This window comes from Augochlora pura, chromosome 3 (genome assembly GCF_028453695.1).
Source record: "Augochlora pura isolate Apur16 chromosome 3, APUR_v2.2.1, whole genome shotgun sequence".
Classification (NCBI taxonomy): domain Eukaryota; kingdom Metazoa; phylum Arthropoda; class Insecta; order Hymenoptera; family Halictidae; genus Augochlora; species Augochlora pura.
The window spans coordinates 6,502,970-6,516,059 of NC_135774.1; the positions used below are offsets into that span (position 1 = coordinate 6,502,970).

The window sequence follows — 13,090 nt, forward strand, 5'->3', positions numbered from 1 at the left end:
CGTCGTTCGGTGTTAAAAGGGTTAAGTATTAGGTGTACGGGAAAATTCTGTCGTTTGCCAGAGAGTTTGGACACGAAACCAAGCCTTTTAATGTGATCCGAAGCAGTAATCTGATGAATTCCAAGCTTGGAACCCACTTGTGTGGAAGTTAACGTGGGATTTGTCCTGATCACACTGCGTAGCACTTCGTCATTAACGTCTGATGGCCTTCCTGATCCGAGTTCATCTTTCAAAGAAAAATCACCCAAACAAAATTTCGCAAACCATCCATTGCATGTTCGAGCTGTTACTGTATCCTCTCCAAACACGTCGCACAACTTATTTTTGCCTCCATCGTGGTATTCCCTTTTTGCAACTCAGACAACATATAATGTCTTAAGTGCGCTTTTTCTTCACTCATCTTAACAATTTTAAAAGTTTAAAAAAGCCAACTAAAATACAAAAAAATGTGTATAAATCATCAATCATATACTAATCTAACTGTTTAAACCAGTTTCAGTCGGATCAGAATTCTTGCTAACGATCGACAACGCATAAAAGTGCACGTGTTCAAAAACGACAGAACTTTTCCTTACACCTAATAGCTGCGTCTATAATATTATATTTTCTTGAATCTAAGGATTAAACCTAGAAAACTGCAAAGTTCCGCCTAAATCGATGACTTGCACTCTTGTTAAATAGATTTATGTATTCATACAGTACCACGTACTTAGCGGGTGGTACTGTATCATTTCATTATCAGCAGATGAGATTGGAGCATCATTGCAGGATGTCGCAATGGGACAAATTAAATGTATAAATACTTTTATACAATACAGTACATTTTATAATTCTAACACCTATCGATAGCTGAGATTCTACTGATTAAGGTAAATCCAAATATAATGTACGTAGAATCTCAGTACGTTTATTGACAAGTATATTATTGTAGGTTGCTTAATAATATTCAAAAATAGCTTAAATTAATTTGATACATATCACATCTGGTTGACTCATTCTAATCACATGAGTCCCATCTACTAATTGATGCTATTGTTACATAGAAAGACTTTACATACGTTTACGAAAAAATTTTCTAATCTCCCCTTCGTGATCCTTGACCATCCGAAGGGTCATGTGCTAGTACAAGGGCTCTCTCATTAAGGAAATCAGTCGCCCTTTTCCGAATCAATGTTACTGATTATACAACGATTCCGAGAGACTAGATATTCGTAACACTAGGCATATGTTGTTACACACATCTACAAACATCGGACAACTTCAATGAGCCTGATTTTAAAGCGAATACTCAATTTATTATATTCTCCAATATTTATCAGCGTTTTTTTATAAACTACAATCGGTATTAAGAACATTTTTTCACAAATTCTCATTGCTTCAACAAGTTTTCCCAACATTCAATCTTTGTGTCTCGATGTCTTATAAAAATCAACCATCGAAAGCTGATCTGCACGTATATTTCTGGTTGCAACTTTCTGTTATAAATTTAGAACTATTAAAGATATTGTAACCAAATTTTTACTAAAAAAAATAGACATTTTTAACTAGTGATAATTGCATATTTTTTGCAATCGGCAAACAATAGTTTTTAATTAAAATATAATCGTATCTCGGATTTAAAAAATATTAAAGAATATTTTCTTTCTTAACATTTATATGTATAACATGTTATGGAATACGTAAAACATAAACTCCAGAAACTTGTTTGTAACCTACGCCATACGAAAATTGTCGAAAAAGTATAAACGCATCATACGTGTGACAAAAAATATTTTTATAATAAATATAGTCTTTTTATTGATCCAAATAAAAAAATAGCCTAGTCAATTAAGGTAGTCAAAAATTGTCCTCAGAAGTATTTAAATGAATGTTATATCGTTCGATAGCTGACCAAGCAAAACTCATTTGTGCAAAATTCCAACTGTGTAACTTGTCCGTGGAGGTAGCTACAAGGTAAATTATATTACGCGGTTTTCTGCCTATTTTCCCCTTCCGAACGAAATGAGTAACTACTTAGACTAAATATTTCATAGAATTACTAATACAATTATCGCAACTGTCCATACAACTCAGTTAGCAATCCTAAATATGATTCGGACAATCCCACAATTTTTTACAACTTTTATAATCTAGCCGAAATCATGAAAAAAGCTTCCTAATAAAACTTCTAGCGATCTGGACGATATTCTCCCAATAATAATCAAGCACCTATTCTTAAAAAAAGAAAAGAGTCTCGTGACCCAGCAAGCTATAGACCTATTAGCTTAATACCAAGCATACGCAAAGCTTATGAAACAATATTAAATAATAGTATTATAGCTTTTTGTAAGAAACGCAAGATAATCCCAGATAATCAGTATGGCTTCAAATTTCAACATTCTACAATACACGCTATTCACAGCCTCACAGATAACCTCACAAACCTATACACAATGGCAAGTTGGTTGAAGCCGTCCTTTGATACCTTGTGGATCAACAGCCTACTATTCAAACTTCATAAAAAGGTTTTCCTAAAGTGTATCACATATGTATGTATAATATAATCGGTATGCTAAAGGGCAAAGCCTTCAAAACTACGAATGTTTTCCAGATCGCTGAAGGATTGCAACAAGGCGCAATCATTTTCACTATTTTGTTTAACTTAGTCAAACGTAAAATTATCTCATTCTACAAACCAGTAAATCACCTATCAAAAAATAAAAACCACGGGCTAATTAAAAACAACAGTCTCTCTATCCAAATACATACCTTGGATATCAACATCGACGACAGGAGAGGCAATGCATACCATAAAATACAACTTCAAAAAATGTTAAATGCTTATAGAGTTAATTCCAGATAATTCCACAATAGGCAGCTAACAAATAGAACAAAAGTTATACTGTATCTTCTTCTAATTAGGTCTATTATAATCTATGCTGCTCCTATATGGTACAATGTAAATCATACCATCATGGAAACATACAGAATATTTAAAAGTGCCTCACACCTTGTCTTGGTTTACATAGATCTGTTTCATCGAATCATAAACATTACGTAAATAATTAAATTTTATACAACCAATCGAATATCTCTCTAATTGATTCTCACACGATAAAAGTTACAGTTAATGTTCCATTACAATGCCACTGGCGTAGAAACAAGGCCGATAAAAGATTCCTCTTTCAATAGACTTAGTAGACATTAATAATAACATGTTTAATGTCAAGAAATATTTGTGGATATCACCTAGTTCCCTGGTTTCATACACTTTAAGTGTATCATCGTGTTATTCTCCTCATCCACTTGCTTTCGTCAGTAGGCTTATAAGAATGGTAGCATTAAACATAATCAAAGTGCAAATTAATATTTAAGTGCATTATTAGGGTTACTTACAGCGTAATAGTTATATGACTAATTTGCTCTATTAGGTACCGTAGCATCTATTGAAAAAATCGGTAATGTCTCTACGAATGTCTCAAAGTATCTTCTAGCGTAGGAAAGACACGATTATTTGAACCTCGTAACTCGCCTTTATAGTTTCCGACATCACGTGAAAGAAAGAAAGAAATAAACAAACAAATATACGGACTTCACTATCAATGGTCTTCTCATTCACATCGGAAGTGATTATTTTCACAACCGCACAATCATCACTGTTTCTAAACGCTGACCCGGACAGAAACAAGCAGATCAGTGAAATACACGACAAGCAAATTGTATTAAATCGTATACAAGTTGAACGAACTTTGAAGTCGATTATCACGAAAACGGAGCACCGGATGAAAAAATGTTATACCAAAATATTTTCTTCTTTTTTGATGTAGAATCACCTCCTGCCCGGTTGTACTACGATTTCCGAGACACCCCATATAATATGGAGCTGTATGTCGACGAAAGGAGTGAAAATATTGTGTATCCTTTATCAAAATGTTAATTCAGAAACATACATTCATATCTTGGAACATTTTTTAATCCAAAGCATAGAAGATATGTTTGGAGATTCTGCCGACTTTACCTTTCAAGATGACAACGCTAGCTGCCACCGCCGTAAAATAGTGAAGAATTATTTACTACAAAATAACATCAAGACAATGCAATGGCCCGTGAATAGTCCCGATCTAAATCCGATAGACAATTTATGGGAAAAATTAAAGAAACTCATTCGGGAGGAAAGGTCACAAAGTAAAGACGAACTTCGACAGGCCATAAGAACATCATGAAAAGAAATTGCACCAATAAATTGCAGTAACTTAATCATATCAATGCAACAGTGTATTAAAGCTGTTATTCGAGCAAAGGGTAATGATACAAAATATTAACTGCACCTTCGATCGGAAACTTTTTTTCGTGCAAGATTTTGTTTTCCCTCTATTGTCAATGGAAATAAAAGAATGTTTGTGTTATTTTGCGATTAATTATGTCTTATAAAACTCCTCTACATTCATAATCGATTTTAATTATACATAATAACGTTTTAATGTCCCCAAACACGACAGTTTTTCGTAAAATTTCGTATCAACCTGTTTGATTGGAAACTTTTTTCCACGGGTTGTAGTTATCAATCATAATTAAGAATGTAATGTTCGTCTTTTTCTGCAATAAAGAATAGAATTTTTAAATGATTACAACTGAGAATTATAAGATTAATAGAGATCAGATTCCGTTCAACGAACGCGTAGCCATCTACAACCACTCTACACACCACCTAAATGATGATAACTTTAAATACAATTCGTTTTTGCAAGTGAATTTGCCGGATTACATAAATCTGTACGGAAAAGTATGCTAAATATACCTTTTTCTTTTTTCTCAAAACTCGTTTGAACTCTGGTAACACTTGAAAGATATTCCTTATCAATTGTGAAAAATGGTCACAATTCTCATTAATGCAATTATCATTACTCTTATTTTAAATTGCGAACAATATTTTTTAATCCAAAGTGTCACTCTCATCAGAAAAGTATGCCAAACATTTTAAGAAAGGATTCGAAAGAAAAATATTGAATAAGATCGTCAGGTTATCCCATTAGAGAGACATAATCCCTGTCGTGAGAAATACTACTTTTAAAATATCTAGGTATCAACGTTTATTACAACTTTAATATTAAATTTTGTTAATTTCGTCACATCCGAAGTCTATAGACATTTAAAAAACAACGTTTATTAATTAGATATCGATACGAAACATTTCGTTTTTTTTAAGACTCTTGAATTTCTCAATCTGAGTTTGAGTAAAAACTGAATTTGACTAGGATGTTTTGAATTCCGGAAAATTCTGTTATCCACTACGAGAAATTTTCACTTTCTAGTTTCGGTTTAATTAACTAAATGGTTTTGACTTTATAGGAATTTTAGTGACTGATTGTCGGCACTGTATGTGTTAAATATTGCTGCTTCATTGTTTCTTTGCAACAGTCTGCCAATTTTAACAAGTATGTCTTTTCAGTATATCTATCGTTAAATGCCAATGATTACGCCAATCTATGTTTAGCTTCTTCTTTTTTGTAGTTTCTAACAAACTCTTTAACCACTCAAGCTTGCCATTTTTATACATGATGTCTTATGTCTGATACATGTCATTAGTATATCTTACGGTACTAAACAAGAAAAAAATGTTACGTAAACATACGTCATTGAAAACTTTATTAAACAGTTATGACAAAAATGCAAAATATAAGTGGAATAGTATTCGATTTGCTGTTACTATAAGCACTGGTTCAAATAGATTAATGTTTTTATTACTTGACATAGTCATGTCGCTTCCACTACTAATAATACACTGGTGCAAATTACTTACTTCTAAAAATCTTAGGCAACCTCAGGTAATAGCCAATGCTTACACTTAGACACTCAATGTAAACATTACCCGATGGTCGCAGTAACAGCAAGTCGATTAGTCTTCCACTTTTATTCCGTATTTTTGTTATAACTTTTTACTAAAGCTCTGAATGACTTATGTTTACATAAAAAAATTTTCGTAATTAGTGCCATAGAATATATTGAGAAATTTTTAACATTAAAACCTGAAAAATTCTTTATATTTCTACTAACTGCAATCACTGATCCTGCTTTACACTTATTAGTATTTTCGCTGAAATCATTGATTAATGAATATTCAAATTTGACATTATTGAAACTTTCACTACCACTATCATCACTACTATAATATTATCAGATTGTACATTTCCTCAATCGCTTCCTATCGATTTTGTAAGCTTAACCCCTTGACGTTTGGGAGACGTAATTCTTCATTTATTCAATATTCAATATTTATTCAATTCTTCGTAATTCAATTCTTTTCATGTACTATTGTAGACTATGACGTCTCTGGGACGTCAAGAAGTGTCTCTGGCAGACATCGTGCAAAATACAGTATGTCCCAAATGTCATTCGCATTCGGAAATGAGGAATTTCTGAGATCTTTTGAAATAACTTTTTCCTTAGTGCAAATGCAATCCGCTGCTTTGTTTATGAGTCATTAAATAGAAAATTAAATAATTCGTTGTTCAGAATAATTTCAATTATGTTAAGAATTTTTTTTCTTCTTTTTAATTTTAAAAGGATTTCTCGATTTTTATTTAATATTAGCATTCCCTATTAATTTGTTTTATTACAAATTAAGTAATGTTTACATTCACATAAACATATTAAATACAAACAGCAATAGGTTATAACTTAAATTGATGCGCACACGCACGTCTCTTTGAGAGTAAATTGTAAGGCAAAATATTAATTTTGTTGGACCCGTTTTAAATAGTTATGTCATTTTGTTTTAAAGATATTCCGTAATCGGAAAATATTTCAATATTACTATCGTATTTGCAGATGTTATGTCACATATATCCATGTATGTTTCTTTGATCATCCAGTTGTTTAAAGAAATGTTGTCTTCACATATTATATTACATATTAACAACAATAAATGCGCCATTCATACATGTCACAGAGTCTACATTTATTAATATCAATCTATTTATTAATCATTTTGCAAAATCTCCCCTAAATAACTTTGTCTTATGTACTACAGCATCTCTAATAGCTTGGGAAGAAATTGCCATGTTTCATAATGGATAGTTCATACCAACAATATTCTTAAATGCCATGTCATTTCATACATTAAATGATCTATCATTGTTATTAGTCTAACAAAATTACAATTTGGCCCTTTTTCCTTATCGTTAGTCGTTTGTTTGTGCAAATGAATTAGCAATTTTGTCCTATCTTTGTCTTGCATTCCAGGTAATAGAAAAATCTATAAAAAGCATTTTAGTCATAGTCTAGTAGACTGGTACCCCTATCTTTTAAAAGAAAAATCAAGTTGTTCTAAAGTCCAGTTCTAAAAAAGTTATTCCGTTTTAAAAGGGCATTCGATCGAATAATTTCGTTAGCCACTATACATATATGATTTTGTAACTGTGGTGGACAAGCAGAAAGCTGTAAGTCGAGTTTTGACCAAAAGAATACTAATCATTTTAAGGAGACTTCCGATGTTTAGAAAATTGAAAATCTGAATTTATAAAATGACTAAAAAGGAATTTATCATAAAAGAAGATTTAAGTCTAATTGTTAAACTATGAATATTATTGAGAAATATAAAGTAAAATATGAGTAAAGATTTCCTTGTGGTATTAAAAATATTTCAAATTGAAAACATCAATTTTTACTCAAGTCTTGTTTCTTACAATTGCTTCAGAAAATGTTGACATTGCACAAAGATATCCAATCTACTAATTCCTAATATGATATGATATGATATAGATATAGTCCTCACGTGACAAGAAGGCACATTTTTACATCCTCCCTCTCTTACTAGCTGTCCCATTGCCACGGTCGCTATTGACCGAAAACAGTGACGAAGATCGACGGCGATCAATAGCAATCGAGAATTGCAGAAATGGGGCAGCTAGTAAGGGAGGAAATGCACATACAAAGATGCTTTCTTGTTGCGCGAGGATTATACTTTATTGCTCCTGAAACGTATTCACTTAAGAATATGGTGTGACGTAACAAAGTACAAACACACTATTTTTAAATCGGTTCGAATAAACAATTATTTGCAATGCGCTATCATTTTTTATCTTGGAGAATACATAAATATGTATACTCAAGCTAATTGTAAAGATCTACACATAGAATTTAACTTGTTTGGGTAGAAGTTTTAAATAAGACACATTAAATGTCTTAATCGATGCCACTATTACCTGTTGTGAAGGACACAGCAGAAATTGCTGAGTATTGAACAAACATGCGAGACAAGAAACTACGAGTCAATACAGAGTGTTCCTGTTAAATCGAACGTCTAAATTATTTCCTCCGAAACTACTTATGAAACTATTACGTTGAAAAAACCTTGACTACGAAATATCGTGTAAAAAGGATATAAAATACAGAAAATCTCAACTGAAAAATTGTACGAATTATCGTATGATGTTTTATTTAAACATTGAAAACATTATCATATATTATTTACAATTTTAAATGTCTATTATAAAAAATTAACTAAGTCTTTCAACTAGTCTCGATTTCCAATATCGACTATAACTTCGCATCATAAGAACAGATGTTGTTAATAGGCGGAAGTTCCATTAATGTTAAAAAGACCATCGATTTGACAAATTGACATTGGAGAAGTATTTTACAAAGACTGTACTCTAAATTCGGTTTTGCCTATTTTAAATCAATATTAATAGTAAGGAGAACAATTTGTACGTTATCTATAAGAAATACACCGCATGCCAGAGTTTTGAAAAACTTCTTGCAAAATTCTTGTCAGCCGTAATAGCAACATCAATTTTACATTGCAGTATTCAATAGGCGAGAAAGCAACAAATTTTATAGTATTTAACACACCAAACACAAGTCTTAAAGTGATTTTTTCCATTATTGCGATTGTTTTTAGAAAAATACTTTTAGAGAAATACAAATACCAAAGAATTGGTATCAATTTCTGATAGATGTGGCTTGGAACGCAGCAGCCGATTCCGATATTAATCTATGCATACACGCTATTCGTTGCATTAGAAATAACAGAAACAAATATATCTCGCAAAAGAAGGCCAAGTGACGAGAGCATATATGTATAAAGAAAAGTTCTTCACCTCATCAAATCAACAGTTTCAAACTTAAAGATACATACTTTTGTAAATGCTCATGTATGTTTAAACGATATTTAATATAAGATTCAACATGAAGGTTGGCATGTTTCGAATTATTGATGCTGACAGAATAGATTGCTGTTTGTCATGGAAGCGATCTACTCTTTGCGGATGAAATTCTGCGAATGAGTATCTAAAACTGACTTCATGAAACTCTTGTGTTACTAGTGCGTTATGACGTTTCATCCAATTAAATTACTTTAACACTGAAAATGTTCGTTGAGTGACACCCAATTATTTAGTAAACTTTTGTCAGTCTGTTTGTAATTCAGATTATTTGACCCTCTCAGTAGTGCTTCTTAATGAAAAAATTCCAAGTTTCCATTCCGCAACTTTCCGCCTATAATTTTCCACATGTACCGACCGCAGAAAGACCTACGTTTTCAATCTTCAAAGTCAGTTGCTTATTGGACAACCTTATGTTCAAAAGTATTTTATTTTCTTCTATAGTCAACATTGTCCTGTTGTTGATATCTTTTTATTCTGATGATTAAGTTCAATATGTTTATATATATCATACGTTCTCATAAAGAATCATCATGTTAATTTTTTTTCAGCTGATATACATAAAATATGCTTGTACATTGTCTTTTATTTATAAATAATTGAATAAAAAATATCGAAAGCATAATAAGTTTCACCTTGGTAAGTAGTCAATTAGTAAATTTTCAATACTCTACAGTAGATGTATAAGAGCGGATATCATGTATAGAGGTACTCTGAAAGAGACTTACGACCGCTTAAAATGACATTTAGACAGAGTATAAGATAAAAGAGCATCCGACATATAAAATTTTAGCTTTGGATTTAGTCATTTCCAAGATATAAATGAGAAATTTTCGACGTTAATTTTCAATCGACTGAAAGTGTTACCGTACAAAGTTATAATAAACTTGCATTTATAAAAGTTAACAAATTAATTTGACCCCTGCTGTACGAAAACATCGGTTTCTTGAAAAATGTGCCGAATCTATAATTATTCATAGCACTGTATGTTGTTAGGCAACGGATGGAATGGCGTTCTTCCGGTTAGAATAACTAAAACGCTTTATTTTCGGATATTGCAAAATCCGGTAGACGTTAACTATGTCGATAGCTATTTTACAGAGGTTTCGTTAGTCATGATTGCGTGACGATGACAAGCAATGTCGCATCGCGATGGTAGTAACTATAGCAAACAGAAGCAATGGAACAGCCTTGTCTGAAAAATGTTCACTTCTTCCGTTTTATTGACTTCAGCGTTATTCGAATAATATATTTAAAAAATTATTATATTTAAAATTGAATTAAAATTATAAAGTATAGTTATATATATTCTTAATAAATTTATCAATATTCTTATCTCTTGCAGATCGTAATAGAATTAAGAAGTTATAATAGATAAACGTAAAACTGTCTACATACATATGACACTATTACTCGATTCCTTCTGTTTGCTAGTTACGTGTGACTACGATATCACTATGTATAAATAACTTAATAACGATATTTTTTAAGCAAGGGCAAATTTAGAAAAGAATAAATATAGTTAAATACTCGAAATTTATTCGACTAATAAAATTATTTGAAAATCGTTTGTTTGGTTTCCACAAAAAAAACAGAATCGTTTTATCTATATTTCTAATAAATAATACATAATTTCAAACTATTATATTCGACATAAAGTTTACTCAAGTCTGTAACCGAATATTAAAAATCTATGATACGATATTATTAACCTTATTGTATTTTATTCTATGTTTAATTAATTTCTATTCTATATGTATGAATTGCGATTGATTTTGTAAGGATGTGAGGTCTAATTGATGTTTACCGAAGGCACTTTGATGACGCTAATCTTCTTCTATTACAGATATTACCAAAGGAGCTCTGCTGAATAATCTAGAGGAGGCTTTAACTAGTACATACCCGGTTCGTATTAAAAGATAATTGTTAAATAAACTAAAGACTGGTTCATAATTTCCTGCAAAATATATATACAGTATTTATTAATATACGTATATAATTATTAAATTGTGCTGCTCTGAGCAATTGTAACTGAGTATATGATCTTTACTTTATCATGAATTTGCTATACAGAATTGGATTCTGTAGATGTAGAGAAGACGTTCCAAATGGAGATACCATTGATAAAAGTTATCGGAACGGATCATATTTAAAACAGATCATGAAAATGTTTGTGGAAACAACGTGCACGGTTTCTTGCCATCACGTATGCCACCGATGTCATCAGTCATCAGTCATCGCTGGTCTGGTACTGGCACAATGCCTCAGGGCCGTAGCTACACATAATCGTCGACATATAATAGAACTATCCAATAGATGTTTTGTATACATACATATCAAACGATAATTAGTTTCAGATTAATATTTTCACTAATATTCACTTCAAAATATACAAACGTAGTTTAAAGCATATGTTGTATTATCTCTGATGCGCAGATAGCCTCTCGGAACGCCTAAAATAAGTCCTGACTAAAATGATGCATACAAAACGAATGCTATCAAAAGCAATGCTTATTTCGAGTGCATGCCTTTCCGTTTTAGCAACTGTTATTTCCGAGATACCGTTTTGCAAAAAAATTAAATAATTCAATTTCTTAAAGTAAAAATGTATATACAATAAGTGTAGGAGTTTGACCAACTCATCATAACTGGGGAAATGAGGATAAGAGACTAAAAAAGATCAAGAACTAACAGTATATTTGAAAAGGAATTAATAAAATTTGACTATCAACAAACCCTCCTCGTTTTCAAATCATTAATATAGTTATTAATATCATTAGTAATATTGAATGGGTCATACCGTACTATAGCCGAAATCTTTTATAATTCTACGATTAATATCCAAGAATATATAGAAGTTAAGAAAATAATACAACATTGCGCACGTAAAAAATAAACGTCTATTGGTTGACATCATCGTCGTCGATTATGAGTATGTAGCTACAGCCCTGATACATCGTGCCAGATGAGTGTTAGAATTGATAGTGATAGCTGCGTGGCGGCAAAACACCGCGTATGTTGCTTTCGCAGATATTTTCTTAACGTGTTGGAAATAAAAACGCGTTCTGATCATTTTTATGAATGATTTATTACTTTGAAACCTCTAGAGTACTTCTATGCCTCTGGTACGCGTTTAGGTAAATAACTTTTTCAAAAGAAGTCTAAAGTACTTATTGAGATTGTTCAAAATGCACTCATTGCATCATTTTCAAACTTCAAGTAATTGCTATAACCATTTAAAACAACATAATTTAATGCATACTGCTGCATTTACAAGACTCTTCCATCATTTGAGTCTAAACAGAATTAACTTTTTGCACTTTACAATAATATACATAATATGGACCCACATAAACAAAATATTGAAAAAGTGACGAAAATAATTTTGGTTACAACCATTATAGATAACTAAAATTGTTTTTTGTTACAATTAAAAATGATCAATAACGAGCATGTTAATTCATTACAGACAACCATAATAGTTGCTAGTTTTGTATAACCAGAATTACATAGGTATATGTATATACCGAAATCGAATAAAAAGTGCCAAAACTCGGAACAAAACTGCAATGTTTGCGATCTTTAATTGTTTATAGCTCATATGAAGATCAATCGATTTCAATGAAATTTTCAACATGCACTGAACAACAAATTTTTCAACACAGAATTTGCGTGGTTTAAAGGGGCATAGTATGTAGTGCATTTATTTTTTTATAGGTTGTTCCGTTCCGGAGATTTGAAAATCAATTTTTTTTATCTTAAATAGAATACTATATTTTAAAAAAGTATTGACCTTTATTACCCCTAAAGCTAATAGTTAACAAGTAAAAACACGAGTGACTTTATTGCCCAATTCATATTTTAAAAGTTGCAGGAGGTGCATAAGTTGCATGGACCAACCGGTATTATATATGATGTACTACATACAAAATTATTTTCAAAAACTG

General features: G+C 31.5%; 1 protein-coding gene across 1 annotated transcript in view; it reads right to left on the minus strand.

The window, feature by feature from the left end:
- The window catches only part of Adss (adenylosuccinate synthetase), a 29,706-nt gene that overhangs the window by 15,507 nt on the left and 1,109 nt on the right, over positions 1-13,090 (minus strand). The window lies entirely within an intron of this gene.